We start from the raw sequence: 22,442 nt of genomic DNA on the forward strand, positions 1-22,442 counted from the left end.
ACTGCAAGGATTTAGCCATATCATTGCATGTACCAGAGGGTTAAAAAACTCGCAGAAAAAATGCAGTGTTAAATTTCACATTAAAATATGATTTCCCTGTATTTAACTTTCATCTTGCTGAATTTTTTGTAAATAATACAAAGAGTATACCTTTTTTTAACATATTATACCACACATTTTTATACTTTGTGTAATGCATTTATAACTGAAATATTAAAAGTGCACTAGATACTTGTAGCTCGCCAAAATTTTATAAACTCAAAATTGGCTCCCTTTAAGTTAAAGTTGCGCATAACTGCACTAAGGGAAGGAATGCAATTTTATGTCTTTGTCTGTATTTGATTTCATTTTCATATAAAAAGAGTTAAAAATAGGATTATCTAATTTTGTTATCTAGGTAACAAAATTTAAACACACATTTTCAGTAAAAAATTACAGAATAAAAGATTTTGTTTCCCTGAAGACGCAACACCTCGCTATTCCAGCTATGGTACAGACTGCATACTGTCAGAGAGAAATTCATTTCTTAAACAGGAAATCCATAGACTTTAATCTGTTTTTACACAAGTACTGTGTATGACTAATCCATGGTCCAGGAGTAAAATACTTTATAGCTAATCCCTCTAAATTTTTATTATCTTCGGTCATCTGTATGGACTGTTTATTTATCACGACTAAATTACCAATCTGCATTCTACATACCTCATATGATTCTTCAAGTCACGTTTCATAGCCTATCATTTCTAATACAGCAGGTACTTGCTGAGCGCAGACTTGTAAAGCGTGATTTCGCGTATAGCAGTACCTTACAGGATTCCATTTAATTTGTCCACTGCTAGAATTTCATTCATACGTGGTTCAACATGCATCCATCAACACCGGAAAGAATTTATCTGCTATTTTAAACAATTTCCATCAACTGAAAATGAAGTCCAAAAAAATCTTACAAATCTCAATTGCAAAGCATTCCGAAGAATTTTCATATATGGAAGATAGAGAAGTCAAACATTGAATCAGAAAATTACAAAGGAAGAATTGGGTGCTTATAAAACCCCTTGATAATAAAAGCGCTTATTACGAGGAACAGCTTTTAACTGAAGATAAGATGAAGGAATCGTTAAATAACAGAGAAGCAATGTCTGATCTTCTAGCGGAGATTGACACAATTAAAGAAAAAAATGGACACTTTAAAAAAGCTACTGAGAAACATGTGCTCTTTACAGTGACACAGTTACAGTTGTATCAGTCATTCTTATAAGCAAAAGACATCAGCTTTTTCAAAAAATAATTCTGTCATGTATTTGCCAAGAGAACGAAAACAAGTCCAAAACAAACTTTTAGAGTGCTTTTCAAAACCAAGTTGAAAGTTAGTGTGCAGAATTTTACTTCGATAATAATAAAACATCTCTGATTTTATTTCAAAATGAATTTTTATTTATCAAATCAATTTTAAAGAGATCTTTGCAAATTGGTTCATAAAACTTCACAATATGCCAAAATTGTTCAGATTAGGAAAAAATTATAATAAAGTATTGCTTAAAACAACTAGGAAAAAGCCCATTTTGAGCATCCTTAACAGAAGACAATTTTCTTCCACTAAATTTCTTTACGAGTATACATTAAATTTTTATTTACATTTCTTTTTTATTCAACACTTATCTTTCAATGGTTTTAAGAGAAACAGCACTTGATAGAGACTTTAAATTCGGAAAACACTGAAACAAAATTGTTTTATACACAGGCAGTGCAATTACACTGGCCTGTTGGGAAGAGAAGACCCCGTTGGACAGGGAAAATATTAGGCCACACAGAGAGGAAAATGTTTAGCCTCCTCCTCGTAATGCGAAAGGGAAAAAGTTACACCACTGCAGTACTTTTGAAACCACTACGAAGCAACAGAACTCTAACAAATCACAGACTTCTGATAATTATAGTGTGATTAACAGTTCAACCTCACTTCGAATATTATAATACAATATAGAGAAAGCAGCAATTCAGACACTTCAATATGGAATTCAAAAACCTACGAAATTAATGCACAAATGCTACCCTAAACATCAAAACATAATGTGACGCGTTTATGTAAAATAAATAACTAGTAAAGCTCCAATATAAAGCAACATGTGAAAAAGGACGGACAAATTATAACATTCAAGCATTTCTAGTGGAAATAAAGTTGATATAAAACAAGACTTACCAGCCACAGATGTCTTTTTGCTCTGAATTATTCCTCCGTTCTTTTTCTTTCACGATATCATGTTCTGCATTCGAAGAGTGCACAAAAGTGATGACAAATTACACTAGAAGAGGCCAAAACGGGGGAAAAAAGGAATCATTAGATTTTAACTACTTTGATATTAAAGAATAATTATACACAAAGAGAAATATCTAATACTTTTTCTTAATATATAAGACTTCAAAAGTCGCCTTCTTTGTTTTAAACTCCAGCAATGTGCTACATTGTTACTAAAAGCACGACTGCAATCGATAGAAAAGCTGATTTTCCTAATACGACAGAAGTACAGTGAGCGAAAGGGGTTTTTAATATATGGGTACAACATGAATAATAAAAGAAAAAAAAATTAGACAGTTATTACGGATACACAGAATGAAAGGGATAATGATCTTAGAGAAGAGTAAATAATTGCAGTGCTGGTAGAAAGATGGCCGCAAAAGACAAAGAGCAGGTAATTTTAAATCACAAATAAAAAAAATAAACTTTACTGCTAGCTTTGAAGCAGGTGTTATATATTAAACTATCTTAATTAACACACAGAATTAGTGACATAACAGTTAAAAATAGAGTAAGAATGAAACTCGCAATACATTAACATTAAAAGAGCTATACATGTATACTTTTAAAGATTTTTTTAAAAAAAGGGCACAAAAACACCACTCTAAAAACAGACTTCGAAGAACATCTTGGAAATAAAAGTCATATACCATAAAAGAAATATTTCATTCAGAATTTTAACGCAGTAACCATTTCTAATTTTAAGTTCTTTACTTAGGTACTCTCAACCATGAGAGAGGACAGCTTAGTCCGATATACCAGAAATTATCCTGAAATATTACCAGGTGACTTTAATGTAATTATAGAAACATTTCACTCAGGGAAAGAACATATTGTCTAGCTGCCCGGGTTCAAGCCCAGCTTTAATATAGCAAGCCAAAACACATCAAATGCCATTGAATGATACAGCATTTTGAAATGTTACAAAAAATGTAAATGCAATTTCGTGGAAGAGCTATTGCAATTACCTACATACTAAAATTTTGACCAAAAATTCAAGAAAACTAAGATACTCCTTTTTCTTTCGAAGGAATCAAAGCCATATACTAATGTAGGGATGCTCAACCTATTGTACTATGAAACCTAAACATAGGAATGAAATTTTGTCAGCTATGTGAGATGTCCAATACCGAGAAATTCCGTAAATTGTAGAATAGAACCTGCGTCTGAAAACAGACGAAAGGTAAAACATTATTCAAATACTTAACTTTTAGCCTTGAAGCAGGTGTTCTATATTAAACTGTGTTAATTCACATACAGAATTAGTAATATAATAGCTCAGAATTTTGTAAGAGACCCAAACACGCATTAAATAAACATTAAATAATCTTTATACATTTATTAGTGTTACGAGGATTTATTCTGAAATATTATAAGGTCACTTTCAAAGAAATGATAGAACTTTTCACTCAGGGTAGGGACATTCTGTCTGGCTGCCCGGGTTCCATACCAGCTTCTGTTACAAAAGTTTCATAGAAGAATTTTAAAAATCCAGAAACGAAACTTACGAAAAAATTATTGAACATACCTGGTTCTATGATTTAGCCATTCTTACAGACATAGTAACTAAATCTTAAATTTGAGGGGGGGGGGCGAGAGAACTAAAGTCTTTGAATTAAAGAGTATTATAAATTCATTTTAAATCAAAATTAATTTTGTGAAAATATAACACAAATATGAGGAATATACATTTTTACCATAATGTAATGTACGTTTTCCCCCTTTGAAAATCTGGAGAACTTAAGCGTGAAATATAAGAAAACTGAAACAATCATTTGGAAAATCTCATCGAGCTTAAATTAGTTTCTAAATTAGATGTTTTGAGTGTATTTAAAATTAGGCTAACTACTTCATTCACTTCAAACCAATTACATAACACTAATATTTAAGAAAAATGGTAAAAGATTGCAAATATGTTAAATAACAATTCTATTGATCTAGAAATGGAAATAACTGATTTTCATCCTAATTAAGATCAAGAATATCACAAAAAGCCATTTGAATAGTCCTAGAACAGAAAAATCATGAACAGTTAAACTTTTAAAAAGATAAATTCCTGCTTCTGATCTACTTAAAAATGTGAAAGAGGATTTTCAACACTGAACTTGTTAAAATCAATGTTTAGATACAGGATAACAAATCAACTTCCAACGACTGCAAGGATTTAGCCATATCATTGCATGTACCAGAGGGTTAAAAAACTCGCAGAAAAAATGCAGTGTTAAATTTCACATTAAAATATGATTTCCCTGTATTTAACTTTCATCTTGCTGAATTTTTTGTAAATAATACAAAGAGTATACCTTTTTTTAACATATTATACCACACATTTTTATACTTTGTGTAATGCATTTATAACTGAAATATTAAAAGTGCACTAGATACTTGTAGCTCGCCAAAATTTTATAAACTCAAAATTGGCTCCCTTTAAGTTAAAGTTGCGCATAACTGCACTAAGGGAAGGAATGCAATTTTATGTCTTTGTCTGTATTTGATTTCATTTTCATATAAAAAGAGTTAAAAATAGGATTATCTAATTTTGTTATCTAGGTAACAAAATTTAAACACACATTTTCAGTAAAAAATTACAGAATAAAAGATTTTGTTTCCCTGAAGACGCAACACCTCGCTATTCCAGCTATGGTACAGACTGCATACTGTCAGAGAGAAATTCCTTTCTTAAACAGGAAATCCATAGACTTTAATCTGTTTTTACACAAGTACTGTGTATGACTAATCCATGGTCCAGGAGTAAAATACTTTATAGCTAATCCCTCTAAATTTTTATTATCTTTGGTCATCTGTATGGACTGTTTATTTATCACGACTAAATTACCAATCTGCATTCTACATACCTCATATGATTCTTCAAGTCACGTTTCATAGCCTATCATTTCTAATACAGCAGGTACTTGCTGAGCGCAGACTTGTAAAGCGTGATTTCGCGTATAGCAGTACCTTACAGGATTCCATTTAATTTGTCCACTGCTAGAATTTCATTCATACGTGGTTCAACATGCATCCATCAACACCGGAAAGAATTTATCTGCTATTTTAAACAATTTCCATCAACTGAAAATGAAGTCCAAAAAAATCTTACAAATCTCAATTGCAAAGCATTCCGAAGAATTTTCATATATGGAAGATAGAGAAGTCAAACATTGAATCAGAAAATTACAAAGGAAGAATTGGGTGCTTATAAAACCCCTTGATAATAAAAGCGCTTATTACGAGGAACAGCTTTTAACTGAAGATAAGATGAAGGAATCGTTAAATAACAGAGAAGCAATGTCTGATCTTCTAGCGGAGATTGACACAATTAAAGAAAAAAATGGACACTTTAAAAAAGCTACTGAGAAACATGTGCTCTTTACAGTGACACAGTTACAGTTGTATCAGTCATTCTTATAAGCAAAAGACATCAGCTTTTTCAAAAAATAATTCTGTCATGTATTTGCCAAGAGAACGAAAACAAGTCCAAAACAAACTTTTAGAGTGCTTTTCAAAACCAAGTTGAAAGTTAGTGTGCAGAATTTTACTTCGATAATAATAAAACATCTCTGATTTTATTTCAAAATGAATTTTTATTTATCAAATCAATTTTAAAGAGATCTTTGCAAATTGGTTCATAAAACTTCACAATATGCCAAAATTGTTCAGATTAGGAAAAAATTATAATAAAGTATTGCTTAAAACAACTAGGAAAAAGCCCATTTTGAGCATCCTTAACAGAAGACAATTTGGCTCCACTAAATTTCTTTACGAGTATACATTAAATTTTTATTTACATTTCTTTTTTATTCAACACTTATCTTTCAATGGTTTTAAGAGAAACAGCACTTGATAGAGACTTTAAATTCGGAAAACACTGAAACAAAATTGTTTTATACACAGGCAGTGCAATTACACTGGCCTGTTGGGAAGAGAAGACCCCGTTGGACAGGGAAAATATTAGGCCACACAGAGAGGAAAATGTTTAGCCTCCTCCTCGTAATGCGAAAGGGAAAAAGTTACACCACTGCAGTACTTTTGAAACCACTACGAAGCAACAGAACTCTAACAAATCACAGACTTCTGATAATTATAGTGTGATTAACAGTTCAACCTCACTTCGAATATTATAATACAATATAGAGAAAGCAGCAATTCAGACACTTCAATATGGAATTCAAAAACCTACGAAATTAATGCACAAATGCTACCCTAAACATCAAAACATAATGTGACGCGTTTATGTAAAATAAATAACTAGTAAAGCTCCAATATAAAGCAACATGTGAAAAAGGACGGACAAATTATAACATTCAAGCATTTCTAGTGGAAATAAAGTTGATATAAAACAAGACTTACCAGCCACAGATGTCTTTTTGCTCTGAATTATTCCTCCGTTCTTTTTCTTTCACGATATCATGTTCTGCATTCGAAGAGTGCACAAAAGTGATGACAAATTACACTAGAAGAGGCCAAAACGGGGGAAAAAAGGAATCATTAGATTTTAACTACTTTGATATTAAAGAATAATTATACACAAAGAGAAATATCTAATACTTTTTCTTAATATATAAGACTTCAAAAGTCGCCTTCTTTGTTTTAAACTCCAGCAATGTGCTACATTGTTACTAAAAGCACGACTGCAATCGATAGAAAAGCTGATTTTCCTAATACGACAGAAGTACAGTGAGCGAAAGGGGTTTTTAATATATGGGTACAACATGAATAATAAAAGAAAAAAAAATTAGACAGTTATTACGGATACACAGAATGAAAGGGATAATGATCTTAGAGAAGAGTAAATAATTGCAGTGCTGGTAGAAAGATGGCCGCAAAAGACAAAGAGCAGGTAATTTTAAATCACAAATAAAAAAAATAAACTTTACTGCTAGCTTTGAAGCAGGTGTTATATATTAAACTATCTTAATTAACACACAGAATTAGTGACATAACAGTTAAAAATAGAGTAAGAATGAAACTCGCAATACATTAACATTAAAAGAGCTATACATGTATACTTTTAAAGATTTTTTTAAAAAAAGGGCACAAAAACACCACTCTAAAAACAGACTTCGAAGAACATCTTGGAAATAAAAGTCATATACCATAAAAGAAATATTTCATTCAGAATTTTAACGCAGTAACCATTTCTAATTTTAAGTTCTTTACTTAGGTACTCTCAACCATGAGAGAGGACAGCTTAGTCCGATATACCAGAAATTATCCTGAAATATTACCAGGTGACTTTAATGTAATTATAGAAACATTTCACTCAGGGAAAGAACATATTGTCTAGCTGCCCGGGTTCAAGCCCAGCTTTAATATAGCAAGCCAAAACACATCAAATGCCATTGAATGATACAGCATTTTGAAATGTTACAAAAAATGTAAATGCAATTTCGTGGAAGAGCTATTGCAATTACCTACATACTAAAATTTTGACCAAAAATTCAAGAAAACTAAGATACTCCTTTTTCTTTCGAAGGAATCAAAGCCATATACTAATGTAGGGATGCTCAACCTATTGTACTATGAAACCTAAACATAGGAATGAAATTTTGTCAGCTATGTGAGATGTCCAATACCGAGAAATTCCGTAAATTGTAGAATAGAACCTGCGTCTGAAAACAGACGAAAGGTAAAACATTATTCAAATACTTAACTTTTAGCCTTGAAGCAGGTGTTCTATATTAAACTGTGTTAATTCACATACAGAATTAGTAATATAATAGCTCAGAATTTTGTAAGAGACCCAAACACGCATTAAATAAACATTAAATAATCTTTATACATTTATTAGTGTTACGAGGATTTATTCTGAAATATTATAAGGTCACTTTCAAAGAAATGATAGAACTTTTCACTCAGGGTAGGGACATTCTGTCTGGCTGCCCGGGTTCCATCCCAGCTTCTGTTACAAAAGTTTCATAGAAGAATTTTAAAAATCCAGAAACGAAACTTACGAAAAAATTATTGAACATACCTGGTTCTATGATTTAGCCATTCTTACAGACATAGTAACTAAATCTTAAATTTGAGGGGGGGGGGCGAGAGAACTAAAGTCTTTGAATTAAAGAGTATTATAAATTCATTTTAAATCAAAATTAATTTTGTGAAAATATAACACAAATATGAGGAATATACATTTTTACCATAATGTAATGTACGTTTTCCCCCTTTGAAAATCTGGAGAACTTAAGCGTGAAATATAAGAAAACTGAAACAATCATTTGGAAAATCTCATCGAGCTTAAATTAGTTTCTAAATTAGATGTTTTGAGTGTATTTAAAATTAGGCTAACTACTTCATTCACTTCAAACCAATTACATAACACTAATATTTAAGAAAAATGGTAAAAGATTGCAAATATGTTAAATAACAATTCTATTGATCTAGAAATGGAAATAACTGATTTTCATCCTAATTAAGATCAAGAATATCACAAAAAGCCATTTGAATAGTCCTAGAACAGAAAAATCATGAACAGTTAAACTTTTAAAAAGATAAATTCCTGCTTCTGATCTACTTAAAAATGTGAAAGAGGATTTTCAACACTGAACTTGTTAAAATCAATGTTTAGATACAGGATAACAAATCAACTTCCAACGACTGCAAGGATTTAGCCATATCATTGCATGTACCAGAGGGTTAAAAAACTCGCAGAAAAAATGCAGTGTTAAATTTCACATTAAAATATGATTTCCCTGTATTTAACTTTCATCTTGCTGAATTTTTTGTAAATAATACAAAGAGTATACCTTTTTTTAACATATTATACCACACATTTTTATACTTTGTGTAATGCATTTATAACTGAAATATTAAAAGTGCACTAGATACTTGTAGCTCGCCAAAATTTTATAAACTCAAAATTGGCTCCCTTTAAGTTAAAGTTGCGCATAACTGCACTAAGGGAAGGAATGCAATTTTATGTCTTTGTCTGTATTTGATTTCATTTTCATATAAAAAGAGTTAAAAATAGGATTATCTAATTTTGTTATCTAGGTAACAAAATTTAAACACACATTTTCAGTAAAAAATTACAGAATAAAAGATTTTGTTTCCCTGAAGACGCAACACCTCGCTATTCCAGCTATGGTACAGACTGCATACTGTCAGAGAGAAATTCCTTTCTTAAACAGGAAATCCATAGACTTTAATCTGTTTTTACACAAGTACTGTGTATGACTAATCCATGGTCCAGGAGTAAAATACTTTATAGCTAATCCCTCTAAATTTTTATTATTTTCGGTCATCTGTAGGGACTGTTTATGTATCACGACTAAATTACCAATCTGCATTCTACATACCTCATATGATTCTTCAAGTCACGTTTCGTAGCCTATCATTTCTAATACAGCAGGTACTTGCTGAGCGCAGACTTGTAAAGCGTGATTTCGCGTATAGCAGTACCTTACAGGATTCCATTTAATTTGTCCACTGCTAGAATTTCATTCATACGTGGTTCAACATGCATCCATCAACACCGGAAAGAATTTATCTGCTATTTTAAACAATTTCCATCAACTGAAAATGAAGTCCAAAAAAATCTTACAAATCTCAATTGCAAAGCATTCCGAAGAATTTTCATATATGGAAGATAGAGAAGTCAAACATTGAATCAGAAAATTACAAAGGAAGAATTGGGTGCTTATAAAACCCCTTGATAATAAAAGCGCTTATTACGAGGAACAGCTTTTAACTGAAGATAAGATGAAGGAATCGTTAAATAACAGAGAAGCAATGTCTGATCTTCTAGCGGAGATTGACACAATTAAAGAAAAAAACGGACACTTTAAAAGAGCTACCGGGAAACATGTGCTCTTTACAGCGACACAGTTACAGTTGTATCAGTCATTGTTGTGTAATTTGAAGAAAAAGGCTAGAGGGCGCTGTTGCTCGCTTAGTTGTAAGAGAATAAAGTTTGTTCATGTTGAAGGCGGCGGCCTAAGAACACGCTCTGTATATAGTAATTAAAATATTGTCAAAAATGAAAAAGTGTTAAAATTAGTGAACTCACTGAACCACCATCATCTGATTTGGAGATGCACAAAATTATTAGATGGTGCATCGGCGTAAGGAATTAAGGCTTTGTGAAGATTTTAGGTGTTCGATCCAAGTGTTTCGATTTCAATGGATATTTCATACTCGAGGGACAATGGAATTCCAAATAAAGGTAGGGAAATCTTAAATTAATTATTTAGTGATTATTTGTAGTACATTAGTAAGTATTTATTATTGCTGTCGTGGGTGTATTTAAATTAAATAAAATGGAAGAGAAGTTAGATAGATTGAAACGTAAACGTTCCACATTGAGATTGTCTGTTACTAGGTTAATTAAAGTGATTGAAGATAAATTAAAAATTGAAGGAGAGGAAAATTTGATTAAAGAATTGCGAGAATTCTTCGAATTATTAACCGAAAAGAAAAATAATTTGAGAACGCTTGATGATGAAATACAAGAGTTAATTGGTGTTAACTTAATCGAAGAAGATTGTAGTATAAGCGAAGAATACAATGACAAATGTATAATTGCTTGTAGTCAAATTAAGCAGTTTCTAGGTGCGATTACCGCAGTACCGCCAGCGAGGAATCCCCAAAGTTCTGATTTAAACCAGTCTAGTGGTAATGGAATTTTGCATGTAAGTTCCAGTTCTAGTGGGAGTTAGTACGCTGAAATTACCAAAGTACGCTTTATTACCAAAGTACGCTTTATTACCAAAGTACGGAGTTAGTACGCTGAAATTACCAAAATTAATGATTGATAAATTTTGGGGAGACCCCAAACAATGGAATGAATTTTGGAATAGTTTCGAAAATTCGATACATAAAAACGAAGCGCTTTCAAAAATACAAAAATTTGTATACTTAAAAACATTCTTAACGGGACAAGCTTCGAATGTTGTGTCAGGCTTTGAGTTAACAGAAAGTAATTATGATATTTGTGTAGCATTACTAAAGGACAGATATGGTCGAAAAGACCTGATCATTAATTCATTCATGAATAAAATTCTCAATTTAGAAGCTGTTAAAAATTCTGCTAACGTAAAGGCTTTACGTAAATTATATGACGAATTAGATGTTTCGATTCGTAATTTGGAAACTTTAGAAGTAACTTCTGGCTCATATGGACATTTATTAATTCCAATATTATTAAAATTAATTCCGGACGATTTAGTTTTGGAATTTAATCGGCAAAGAGGATCGAAAGATAAAGTTGAAGTTTCGGAATTAACACAATTTATTAAAACGGAAATAGAATGCAGGGAAGTTTCAAATCTAGTATTAAGCGAAAGGAAAAATCCTGTGCCTCCGCGAGTCGATCAATCAAAATATGAAACTATAAAATATGTAAAAAATACACCCACGGCTGCATTTCATACTGCAGTTAACCGAAAATGCATCTTTTGTGATAATTTGCACGAGTCATTTAAATGCGAAGTGAATGTTTCTGATAAATTAAAGAAACTAAGATCCGAAAACCGCTGCTTTTCTTGTTTTAAAAAATTCCATACATCAGAAAGGTGCAGAAATAAAACTAAATGTAATAAATGTGGCGGTATGTATCACAATGAATCGATTTGTACTAATAAATCCCTTGTAAACAAAAAGTTGGAACAAGGTTATTCCAAAAATGAAACTGAATCTCTGACTTTGAATTCTGAGGAAAGAAATAAAGTTCAAAACTTAAAATTGATTGCTTCTGTTCCTCAAGGTGATAATAATAATGACTGTAATGCCAGGGAAATATTATTACAAACTTGTACAGTTTATGCTTGTTCTAAGTATAAATCAAAATTAACTAGATTAATTCTTGATCAAGGCAATCACAGATCCTTTATAACGAAAAAATTGGCCGACCATTTAAAACTTACTCCAATCCGTTATGAAAGACTTTCTGTTTATTCATTTGGTGCAACGAAGGCAATGAATCATTCCTATCCGGTCGTTGAAATCGAAATTCAGAATTGGAAACAAAATAATAAAATAAAAATTGAATGTTTGATCTCGGATGTTATTTCCTCGGCGTCCATCAGTGTGCCTAGTAAACAAATTGCAGACTTCATGGAGCATATGGGGTTGCAGATCGCCGATTGCGCAAGAAAAAATAACATAGATGTTGAGATATTAATTGGAGGGGATGAATTCTGGAATGTAGTTTATTCTGAAAGAATTAAAATATCTGAAGGGTTGCACGCAGTCAGTTCTGTGTTTGGTTGGGTTGCCGCAGGAATCGAGAAAAATAAAACAAACAAAAATTGTTCTGAAAATTTAGCGGCAATGACAAACACTGTTGTGTTGAAAGATTTAAAAGGTTTTGGGGAATTAGAACATATGGGAATTAATGATTCTGATGATTATTCCGATATTGACTGCGAAATAGTAGACCAGTTTGAAAGAAATTTGCAGTTTAAAAACAGAAGATATGAGGCAAATTTAATCTGGAAATACAGTCCGAATAATTTAGGAAATAATTTTGAGGTAGCTAAGAAACGATTCGCAAACCTTCACAATAAACTAAGTAAAACTCCGGAGATTTTTCGGGAATATAAAAATATAATTGAGAACCAGATATTAGAAGGAATTGTGGAGGAATGTCCAAATAATGATACAAATTTGGGATATTTTATGCCTCACCGAGCAGTGATACGACCTAGTGAAACTACTAAGGTAAGAATTGTGTACGATGCTAGCTCAAGGACAGAGGACACGAATTCGTTAAATGACTGCCTTGAATCGAGACCTAATCTAAATCCAAATATACTAGACATTATGTTAAATTTTCGTAAGTTTAAGATAGCGTTTTGTGGAGATGTTGAAAAAGCCTTTTTGATGATAGGAATTGCCGAAGGTGATAGAAAATTTCTAAAATTTCTTTGCTTTAACGAAAATAATGACTCCTTTAAGATTATGCAAATGTGTCGCGTAGCTTTCGGTTTGACTATATTTCCTTTCATTTTGGCCGCCACTATAAAATATCACATTCGAAAATATAAAGATAAAATGCAGTACAGTTTCCAAATGTTAAATTCTTCTGTCTATGTCGACGACCTATATTTTGGAGCAGGAACGGTTGAAGATGCATATCGGTTATCTGTAGATGCGGTTAACATATTTAAGGATGCTGGGATGAATTTCAGAAAATTAAGAACTAATTCTAAAGCATTAAAGGATTTATGGGCCTTAAATGGGATTAAGGAATCAGATAACAAATTAACTAGTGAATCGAATTTCTTAGGCATGATTTGGAATTCCATTGAAAATAATATAAAGTTAAATTTAAAAAATTTAATTGACTTTTCTACTGGAAACGATTTTGCTACAAAAAGGAAACTTTTGCAAAGTATCGCCCAAATATACGATCCATTTGGATTTATTGCACCCTTTGTTATTCGGGCGAAAATTATTATGCAAGAAATCTGGTGTTCCGGTTCTGACTGGGATGAGGTCCTTCCTGCAAAGATTAAGGACAAATTCAACATTTGGCGGGAGGAACTTAATGATTTAACTGAAATATCGATAGAGCGAAATTTCTTTAATGATGATCCAATGAATATAAGCCTTCACCTATTTTCGGACGCTAGTCCTAAAGCATATGGGGCCATCGCATATTTCAGATATTGTACGAGTGATTCTAAAATTAAAACTTCCTTTATCATGTCGAAATGCAGAGTTGCACCTTTAAGAGCAATCACGCTTCCTCGTTTAGAGTTAATGGGAGCACTCGTGGCTGCTCGAATGTATAAATATTTGAAAAAATTGTTTGGTGATTTAATTGAGGAGGTTTATTTTTGGAGTGATTCCGAAATCGCCATTACTTGGATTAAATATTCGCCAAGTAATTGGAAACCATTTATCGCCAATCGTGTTACAGAAATACAGAGTATATGCAACAAAAATTGTGGAACCATTGTGAAGGGAAACAAAATCCTTCCGATTTACTACCTCGAGGAATTAGTGCTCGGTCACTAATTAAGAATGATTTGTGGTGGCATGGGCCACACTGGTTACGTTTTCCTATTGAAAACTTTCCAAAACAAAAGAAATTAAAACAAAATTCAGAATCGTTGGAGTTAAGAAAAAGTATTATTTTGACTGCACCTGTAATTAACAATGAATCCCCAATTTTGCATATAGAAAAATTCAGTTCTTTAGGAAAATTACTTCGAATTACTGCCTATGTATTTAGATTTATTGGGAGGCTTCGGAAAAGGTCTACAGGGAATGGACCTTTAAGTGCTTTTGAGATTAAAGCAGCTGAACATTATTGGGTAAAAATTACGCAACGAGAATCGTATCAAACGGAAATAATTAAGTTATCAAATAAAAAATCAATTCTCGATTCTTCCATCTACTCCCTTAATCCAAGGCTTGATGAGGAGGGAATTCTTCGGTTGAAAGGTCGCATTCAATTTGCAGACTGTCACGAGAATTTAAAACATCCTATTCTATTACCCTCAAAATGCAAGTTTACCGAGTTGATCATCACGGACTCGCATGAAAGGGTATTCCATGCTGGAGTTAATTCGACACTAACTCAGATCAGGGACAAATATTGGATCATTAAGGGAAGACAGCGTGTTAAGACTATCATCAGAAAATGTGTGATATGCAAACGATATAGTGCTCGTCCTGGGGTACAGGATATCGCTCCATTCCTCCAGACAGAATCCAAGAGTCGCCTCCATTTGCTGTGACCGGGTTGGACTTCGCCGGTCCATTTTTTACGAAAGACAGGCAAGGTAAAGTTTACATGCTGTTGTTAACGTGGGCGGTCACTCCTGCCTTACATATAGAGATAGTAACTGATCTCAGCACTGAAAGTTTTTTTGCTAGCTTTCCGAAGATTTTTAGCTCGCCGAGGACTGTGTACCACCGTGTACTCCGATAATGCCAAGACTTTTAAAAGAGCTGATAAAGAACTAAAACATATTTTTAAAACTTTGAGTGACTCATCTGTGAAAGAATTATTTTCTGCTACAGGCATAAATTGGAAATTTATTACTGAGAGGGGTCCATGGTGGGGAGGGTTTTGGGAGCGTATGGTACGAACCATAAAATCCAGCTTATGCAAAATTATTGGTCGAGCATCCCTTACTGTGAAAGAGCTTGAAATCCAGGCAATGATTAATTGTAGACCCATTACCTACGTGTTTACCGATCCCAATGAACCTTCTCCACTAACACCCTCTCATTTTCTGGTTGGTAGACGATTGCTATCTCTGCCTGCTAATAAAATAACATCAAATAATTTGATTGGTTCAAGAAATTCAATTATTAAACGATATAAATACCATCAAGATATTTTAAATCATTTTTGGAAGCGTTGGAGATCAGAGTATCTTTTTAATCTGAGATCTGCCAATATTTGTCCTCCACACTCTAATGCATCTCAGTTTAAAATCAACGATATTGTCTTGATTCATGACGACAAACATCCCAGAAATCTTTGGACAATAGGTAAAATTTTGGAATTAATGCCAGGCAGAGATGGTAAAATAAGATCTTGCATAATTAAAACACCTACTGGTACCTTAAAAAGGCCTATACAATTGTTATATAATATGGAACTTAACTAATGTTTGTATTTTGTATTTTTAGGTTTGATTCTCCTGACCTTGCTGATAGGTATCATTTAATGTTTTGTAAAATTTTATGTGCTTATAATTATGCATGCATGTTTGTTATATTTAACCATTTCTCCAGGATTTATTGTCGAAATATTAATTGATTATTCTAGAATATATTATTGAAAGATGAACTCTCCACCGAGTTCAGGTGGGGAGTGTTGTGTAATTTGAAGAAAAAGGCTAGAGGGCGCTGTTGCTCGCTTAGTTGTAAGAGAATAAAGTTTGTTCATGTTGAAGGCGGCGGCCTAAGAATACGCTCTGTATATAGTAATTAAAATATTGTCAAAAATGAAAAAGTGTTAAAATTAGTGAACTCACTGAACCACCATCATCTGATTTGGAGATGCACAAAATTATTAGAGTCATTCTTATAAGCAAAAGACATCAGCTTTTTCAAAAAATAATTCTGTCATGTATTTGCCAAGAGAACGAAAACAAGTCCAAAACAAACTTTTAGAGTGCTTTTCAAAACCAAGTTGAAAGTTAGTCTGCAGAATTTTACTTCGATAATAATAAAACATCTCTGATTTTATTTCAAAATGAATTTTTATTTATCAAATCAATTTCAAAGAGATCTTTGGAAATTGGTTCATAAAACTTCACAATATGCCAAAATTGTTCAGATTAGGGAAAAAATATAATAAAGTATTGCTTAAAACAACTAAGAAAAAGCACATTTTGAGCATCCTTAACAGAAGACAATTTGGCTCTACTAACTTTCTTTACGAGTATACATTAAATTTTTATTTACATTTCTTTTTTATTCAACACTTTTCTTTCAATGGTTTTAAGAGAAACAGCACTTGATAGAGACTTTAAATTCGGAAAAAACTGAAACAAAATTGTTTTATACACAGGCAGTGCAATTACACTGGCCTGTTGGGAAGAGAAGACCCCGTTGGACAGGGAAAATATTAGGCCACACAGAGAGGAAAATATTTAGCCTCCTCCTCGTAATGCGAAAGGGAAAAAGTTACACCACTGCAGTACTTTTGAAACCACTACGAAGCAACAGAACTCTAACAAATCACAAACTTCTCATAATTATAGTGTGATTAACAGTTCAACCTCACTTCGAATATCACAATACAATATAGAGAAAGCAGCAATTCAGACACTTCAATATGGAATTCAAAAACCTACGAAATTAATGCACAAATGCTACCCTAAACATCAAAACATAATGTGACGCGTTCATGTAAAATAAATAACTAGTAAAGCTCCAATATAAAGCAACATGTGAAAAAGGACGGACAAATTATAACATTCAAGCATTTCTAGTGGAAATAAAGTTGATATAAAACAAGACTTACCAGCCACAGATGTCTATTTGCTCTGAATTATTCCTCCGTTCTTGTCATCATCGTTCTTTTTCTTTCACGATATCATGTTCTGCATTCGAAGAGTGCACAAAAGTGATGACAAATTACACTAGAAGAGGCCAAAAGGGGAAAAAAAGCAATCATTAGATTTTAACTACTTTGATATTAAAGAATAATTATACACAAAGAGAAATATCTAATATTGTTTCTTAATATATAAGACTTCAAAAGTCGCCTTCTTTGTTTTAAACTTCAGCAATGTGCTACATTGTTACTAAAAGCACGACTGCAATCCATAGAAAAGCTGATTTTCCTAATACGACAGAAGTACAGTGAGCGAAAGGGGTATTTAATATATGGGTACAACATGAATAATGAAAGAAAAAAAAATTAGACAGTTATTACGGATACACAGAATAAAAGGGATAATGATCTTCGAGAAGAGTAAATAATTGCAGTGCTGGTAGAAAGATAGCACCAAAAGACAAAGAGCAGGTAATTTTAAATCACAAATAAACAAAATAAACTTTACTGCTAGCTTTGAAGCAGGTGTTATATATGAAACTATCTTAATTAACACACAGAATTAGTGACATAACAGATCAAAATAGAGTAAGAATCAAACTCGCAATACATTAACATTAAAAGAGCTATACATGTATACTTTTAAAGATTTTTTTAAAAAAGGGGCACAAAAACACCACTCTAAAAACAGACTTCGAAGAACATCTTGGAAATAAAAGTCACATACCATAAAAGAAATATTTCATTCAGAATTTTAACGCAATAACCATTTCTAATTTTAAGTTTTTACTTAGGTACTCTCATCCATGAGAGAGGACAGCTTAGTCCGATATACCAGAAATTATCCTGAAATATTACCAGGTGACTTTAATGTAATTATAGAAACATTTCACTCAGGGAAAGAACATATTGTCTAGCTGCCCGGGTTCAAGCCCAGCTTCAATATAGCAAGCCAAAACACATCAAATGCCATTGAATGATACAGCATTTTGAAATGTTACAAAAAATTTAAATGCAATTTCGTGGAAGAGCTATTGCAATTACCTACATACTAAAATTTTAACCAAAAATTCAAGAAAACTAAGATACTCCTTTTTCTTTCGAAGGAATCAAAGCCATATACTAACGTAGGGATGCTCAACCTATTGTACTATGAAACGTAAACACAGGAATGAGATTTTGTCAGCTATGTGAGATGTCCAATACCGAGAAATTCCGTAAATTGTAGAATAGAACCTGCGTCTGAAAACAGACGAAAGGTAAAACATTATTCAAATACTTAACTTTTAGCCTTGAAGCAGGTGTTCTATATTAAACTGTGTTAATTCACATACAGAATTAGTAATATAATAGCTGAGAATTTTGTAAGAGACCCAAACACGCATTAAATAAACATTAAAAAATCTATATACATTTATTAGTGTTACGAGGGTTTATTCTGAAATATTATAAGGTCACTTTCAAAGAAATGAGAGAACTTTTCACTCAGAGAAGGGACATTCTGTCTGGCTGCCCGGGTTCCATCCCAGCTTCTGTTACAAAAGTTTCATAGAAGAATTTTAAAAATCCAGAAACGAAACTTACGAAGAAATTATTGAACATACCTGGTTCTATGATTTAGCCATTCTTACAGACATAGTAACTAAATCTTAAATTTGAGGGGGGGGGCGAGAGAACTAAAGTCTTTGAATTAAAGGGTATTATAAATTCATTTTAAATCAAAATTAATTTTGTGAAAATATAACACAAATATGAGGAATATACATTTTTACCATAATGTAAAGTACGTTTTGCCCCTTTGAAAATCTGGAGAACTTAAGCGTGAAATATAAGAAAACTGAAACAATCATTTGGAAAATCTCATCGAGCTTAAATTAGTTTCTAAATTAGATGTTTTGAGTGTATTTAAAATTAGGCTAACTACTTCATTCACTTCAAACCAATTACATAACACTAGTATTTAAGAAAAATGGTAAAAGATTGCAAATATTTTAAATAACAATTCTATTGATCTAGAAACGGAAATAACTGATTTTCATGCTAATTAAGATCAAGAATATCACAAAAAGCCATTTGAATAGTCCTACAACAGAAAAATCATGAACAGTTAAACTTTTAAATAAAAGATAAATTCCTGCTTCTGATCTACTTAAAAATGTGAAAGAGGATTTTCAACACTGAACTTGTAAAAATCAATGTTTAGATACAGGATAACAAATCAACTCCCAACGACTGCAAGGATTTAGCCATATCATTGCATGTACCAGAGGGTTAAAAAAAAAAAAAAAAAAAAACTCGCAGAAAAAATGCAGTGTTAAATTTCACATTAAAATATGATTTCCCTGTATTTAACTTTCATCTTGCTGAATTTTTTGTAAATAATACAAAGAGTATACCTTTTTTTAACATATTATACCACACATTTTTATACTTTGTGTAATGCATTTATAACTGAAATATTAAAAGTGCACTAGATACTTGTAGCTCGCCAAAATTTTATAAACTCAAAATTGGCTCCCTTTAAGTTAAAGTTGCGCATAACTGCACTAAGGGAAGGAATGCAATTTTATGTCTTTGTCTGTATTTGATTTCATTTTCATATAAAAAGAGTTAAAAATAGGGTTATCTAATTTTGTTATCTAGGTAACAAAATTTAAAAACACATTTTCAGTAAAAAATTACAGAATAAAAGATTTTGTTTCCCTGAAGACGCAACACCTCGCTATTCCAGGTATGGTACAGACTGCATACTGTCAGAGAGAAATTCCTTTCTTAAACAGGGAATCCATATACTTTAATCTGTTTTTACACAAGTACTGTGTATGACTAATCCATGGTCCAGGAGTAAAATACTTTATAGCTAATCCCTCTAAATTTTTATTATTTTCGGTCATCCGTATAGACTGTTTATTTATCACGACTAAATTACCAATCTGCATTTTACATACCTCATATGATTCTTCAAGTCACGTTTCGTAGGCTATCATTTCTAATACAGCAGGTACTTGCTGAGCGCAGACTTGTAAAGCGTGATTTCGCGTATAGCAGTACCTTACAGGATTCCATTTAATTTGTCCACTGCTAGAATTTCATTCATACGTGGTTCAACATGCATCCATCAACACCGGAAAGAATTTATCTGCTATTTTAAACAATTTCCATCAACTGAAAATGAAGTCCAAAAAAATCTTACAAATCTCAAATGCAAAGCATTCCGAAGAATTTTCATATATGGAAGATAGAGAAGTCAAACAATGAATCAGAAAATTACAAAGGAAGAATTGGGTGCTTATAAGACCCCTTGATAATGAAAGCGCTTATTACGAGGAACAGCTTTTAACTGAAGATAAGATGAAGGAATCATTAAATAACAGAGAAGCAATGTCTGATCTTCTAGCGGAGATTGACACAATTAAAGAAAAAAACGGACACTTTAAAAGAGCTACTGGGAAACATGTGCTCTTTACAGCGACACAGTTACAGTTGTATCAGTCATTCTTATAAGCAAAAGACATCAGCTTTTTCAAAAAATAATTCTGTCATGTATTTGCCAAGAGAACGAAAACAAGTCCAAAACAAACTTTCAGAGTGCTTTTCAAAACCAAGTTGAAAGTTAGTCTGCAGAATTTTACTTCGATAATAATAAAACATCTCTGATTTTATTTCAAAATGAATTCTTATTTATCAAATCAATTTCAAAGAGATCTTTGGAAATTGGTTCATAAAACTTCACAATATGCCAAAATTGTTCAGATTAGGGAAAAAATATAATAAAGTATTGCTTAAAACAACTAAGAAAAAGCACATTTTGAGCATCCTTAACAGAAGACAATTTGGCTCTACTAACTTTCTTTACGAGTATACATTAAATTTTTATTTACATTTCTTTTTTATTCAACACTTATCTTTCAATGGTTTTAAGAGAAACAGCACTTGATAGAGACTTTAAATTCGGAAAAACTGAAACAAAATTGTTTTATACACAGGCAGTGCAATTACACTGGCCTGTTGGGAAGAGAAGACCCCGTTGGACAGGGAAAATATTAGGCCACACAGAGAGGAAAATGTTTAGCCTCCTCCTCGTAATGCGAAAGGGAAAAAGTTACACCACTGCAGTACTTTTGAAACCACTACGAAGCAACAGAACTCTAACAAATCACAAACTTCTCATAATTATAGTGTGATTAACAGTTCAACCTCACTTCGAATATCACAATACAATATAGAGAAAGCAGCAATTCAGACACTTTAATATGGAATTCAAAAACCTACGAAATTAATGCACAAATGCTACCCTAAACATCAAAACATAATGTGACGCGTTCATGTAAAATAAATAACTAGTAAAGCTCCAATATAAAGCAACATGTGAAAAAGGACGGACAAATTATAACATTCAAGCATTTCTAGTGGAAATAAAGTTGATATAAAACAAGACTTACCAGCCACAGATGTCTATTTGCTCTGAATTATTCCTCCGTTCTTGTCATCATCATTCTTTTTCTTTCACGATATCATGTTCTGCATTCGAAGAGTGCACAAAAGTGATGACAAATTACACTAGAAGAGGCCAAAAGGGGAAAAAAAGGAATCGTTAGATTTTAACTACTTTGATATTAAAGAATAATTATACACAAAGAGAAATATCTAATATTGTTTCTTAATATATAAGACTTCAAAAGTCGCCTTCTTTGTTTTAAACTTCAGCAATGTGCTACATTGTTACTAAAAGCACGACTGCAATCGATAGAAAAGCTGATTTTCCTAATACGACAGAAGTACAGTGAGCGAAAAGGGATAATGATCTTCGAGAAGAGTAAATAATTGCAGTGCTGGTAGAAAGATGGCCCCAAAAGACAAAAAGCAGGTAATTTTAAATCACAAATAAACAAAATAAACTTTACTGCTAGCTTTGAAGCAGGTGTTATATATTAAACTATCTTAATTAACACACAGAATTAGTGACATAACAGATCAAAATAGAGTAAGAATCAAACTCGCAATACATTAACATTAAAAGAGCTATACATGTATACTTTTAAAGATTTTTTTAAAAAAAGGGCACAAAAACACCACTCTAAAAACAGACTTCGAAGAACATCTTGGAAATAAAAGTCACATACCATAAAAGAAATATTTCATTCAGAATTTTAACGCAATAACCATTTCTAATTTTAAGTT

General features: G+C 32.2%; 1 long non-coding RNA gene across 1 annotated transcript; it reads right to left on the bottom strand.

Moving 5' to 3' along the window:
• Nucleotides 1–2,196: 2,196 nt before the first annotated feature.
• LOC146992741 (uncharacterized) lies at nt 2,197–21,816 on the bottom strand. The gene is made up of 4 exons (XR_015039168.1): nt 21,704–21,816; nt 17,229–17,346; nt 6,644–6,746; nt 2,197–2,300 (listed from the first exon to the last, which is right to left on the bottom strand). It is a non-coding gene; the product is annotated as an uncharacterized LOC146992741 (long non-coding RNA).
• Between the last annotated feature and the right edge of the window lie 626 nt (nt 21,817–22,442).

This window comes from Stegodyphus dumicola, chromosome X2 (genome assembly GCF_044657685.1).
Source record: "Stegodyphus dumicola isolate Sdum_Otavi_A_Nest chromosome X2, ASM4465768v1".
Lineage (NCBI taxonomy): Eukaryota > Metazoa > Arthropoda > Arachnida > Araneae > Eresidae > Stegodyphus > Stegodyphus dumicola.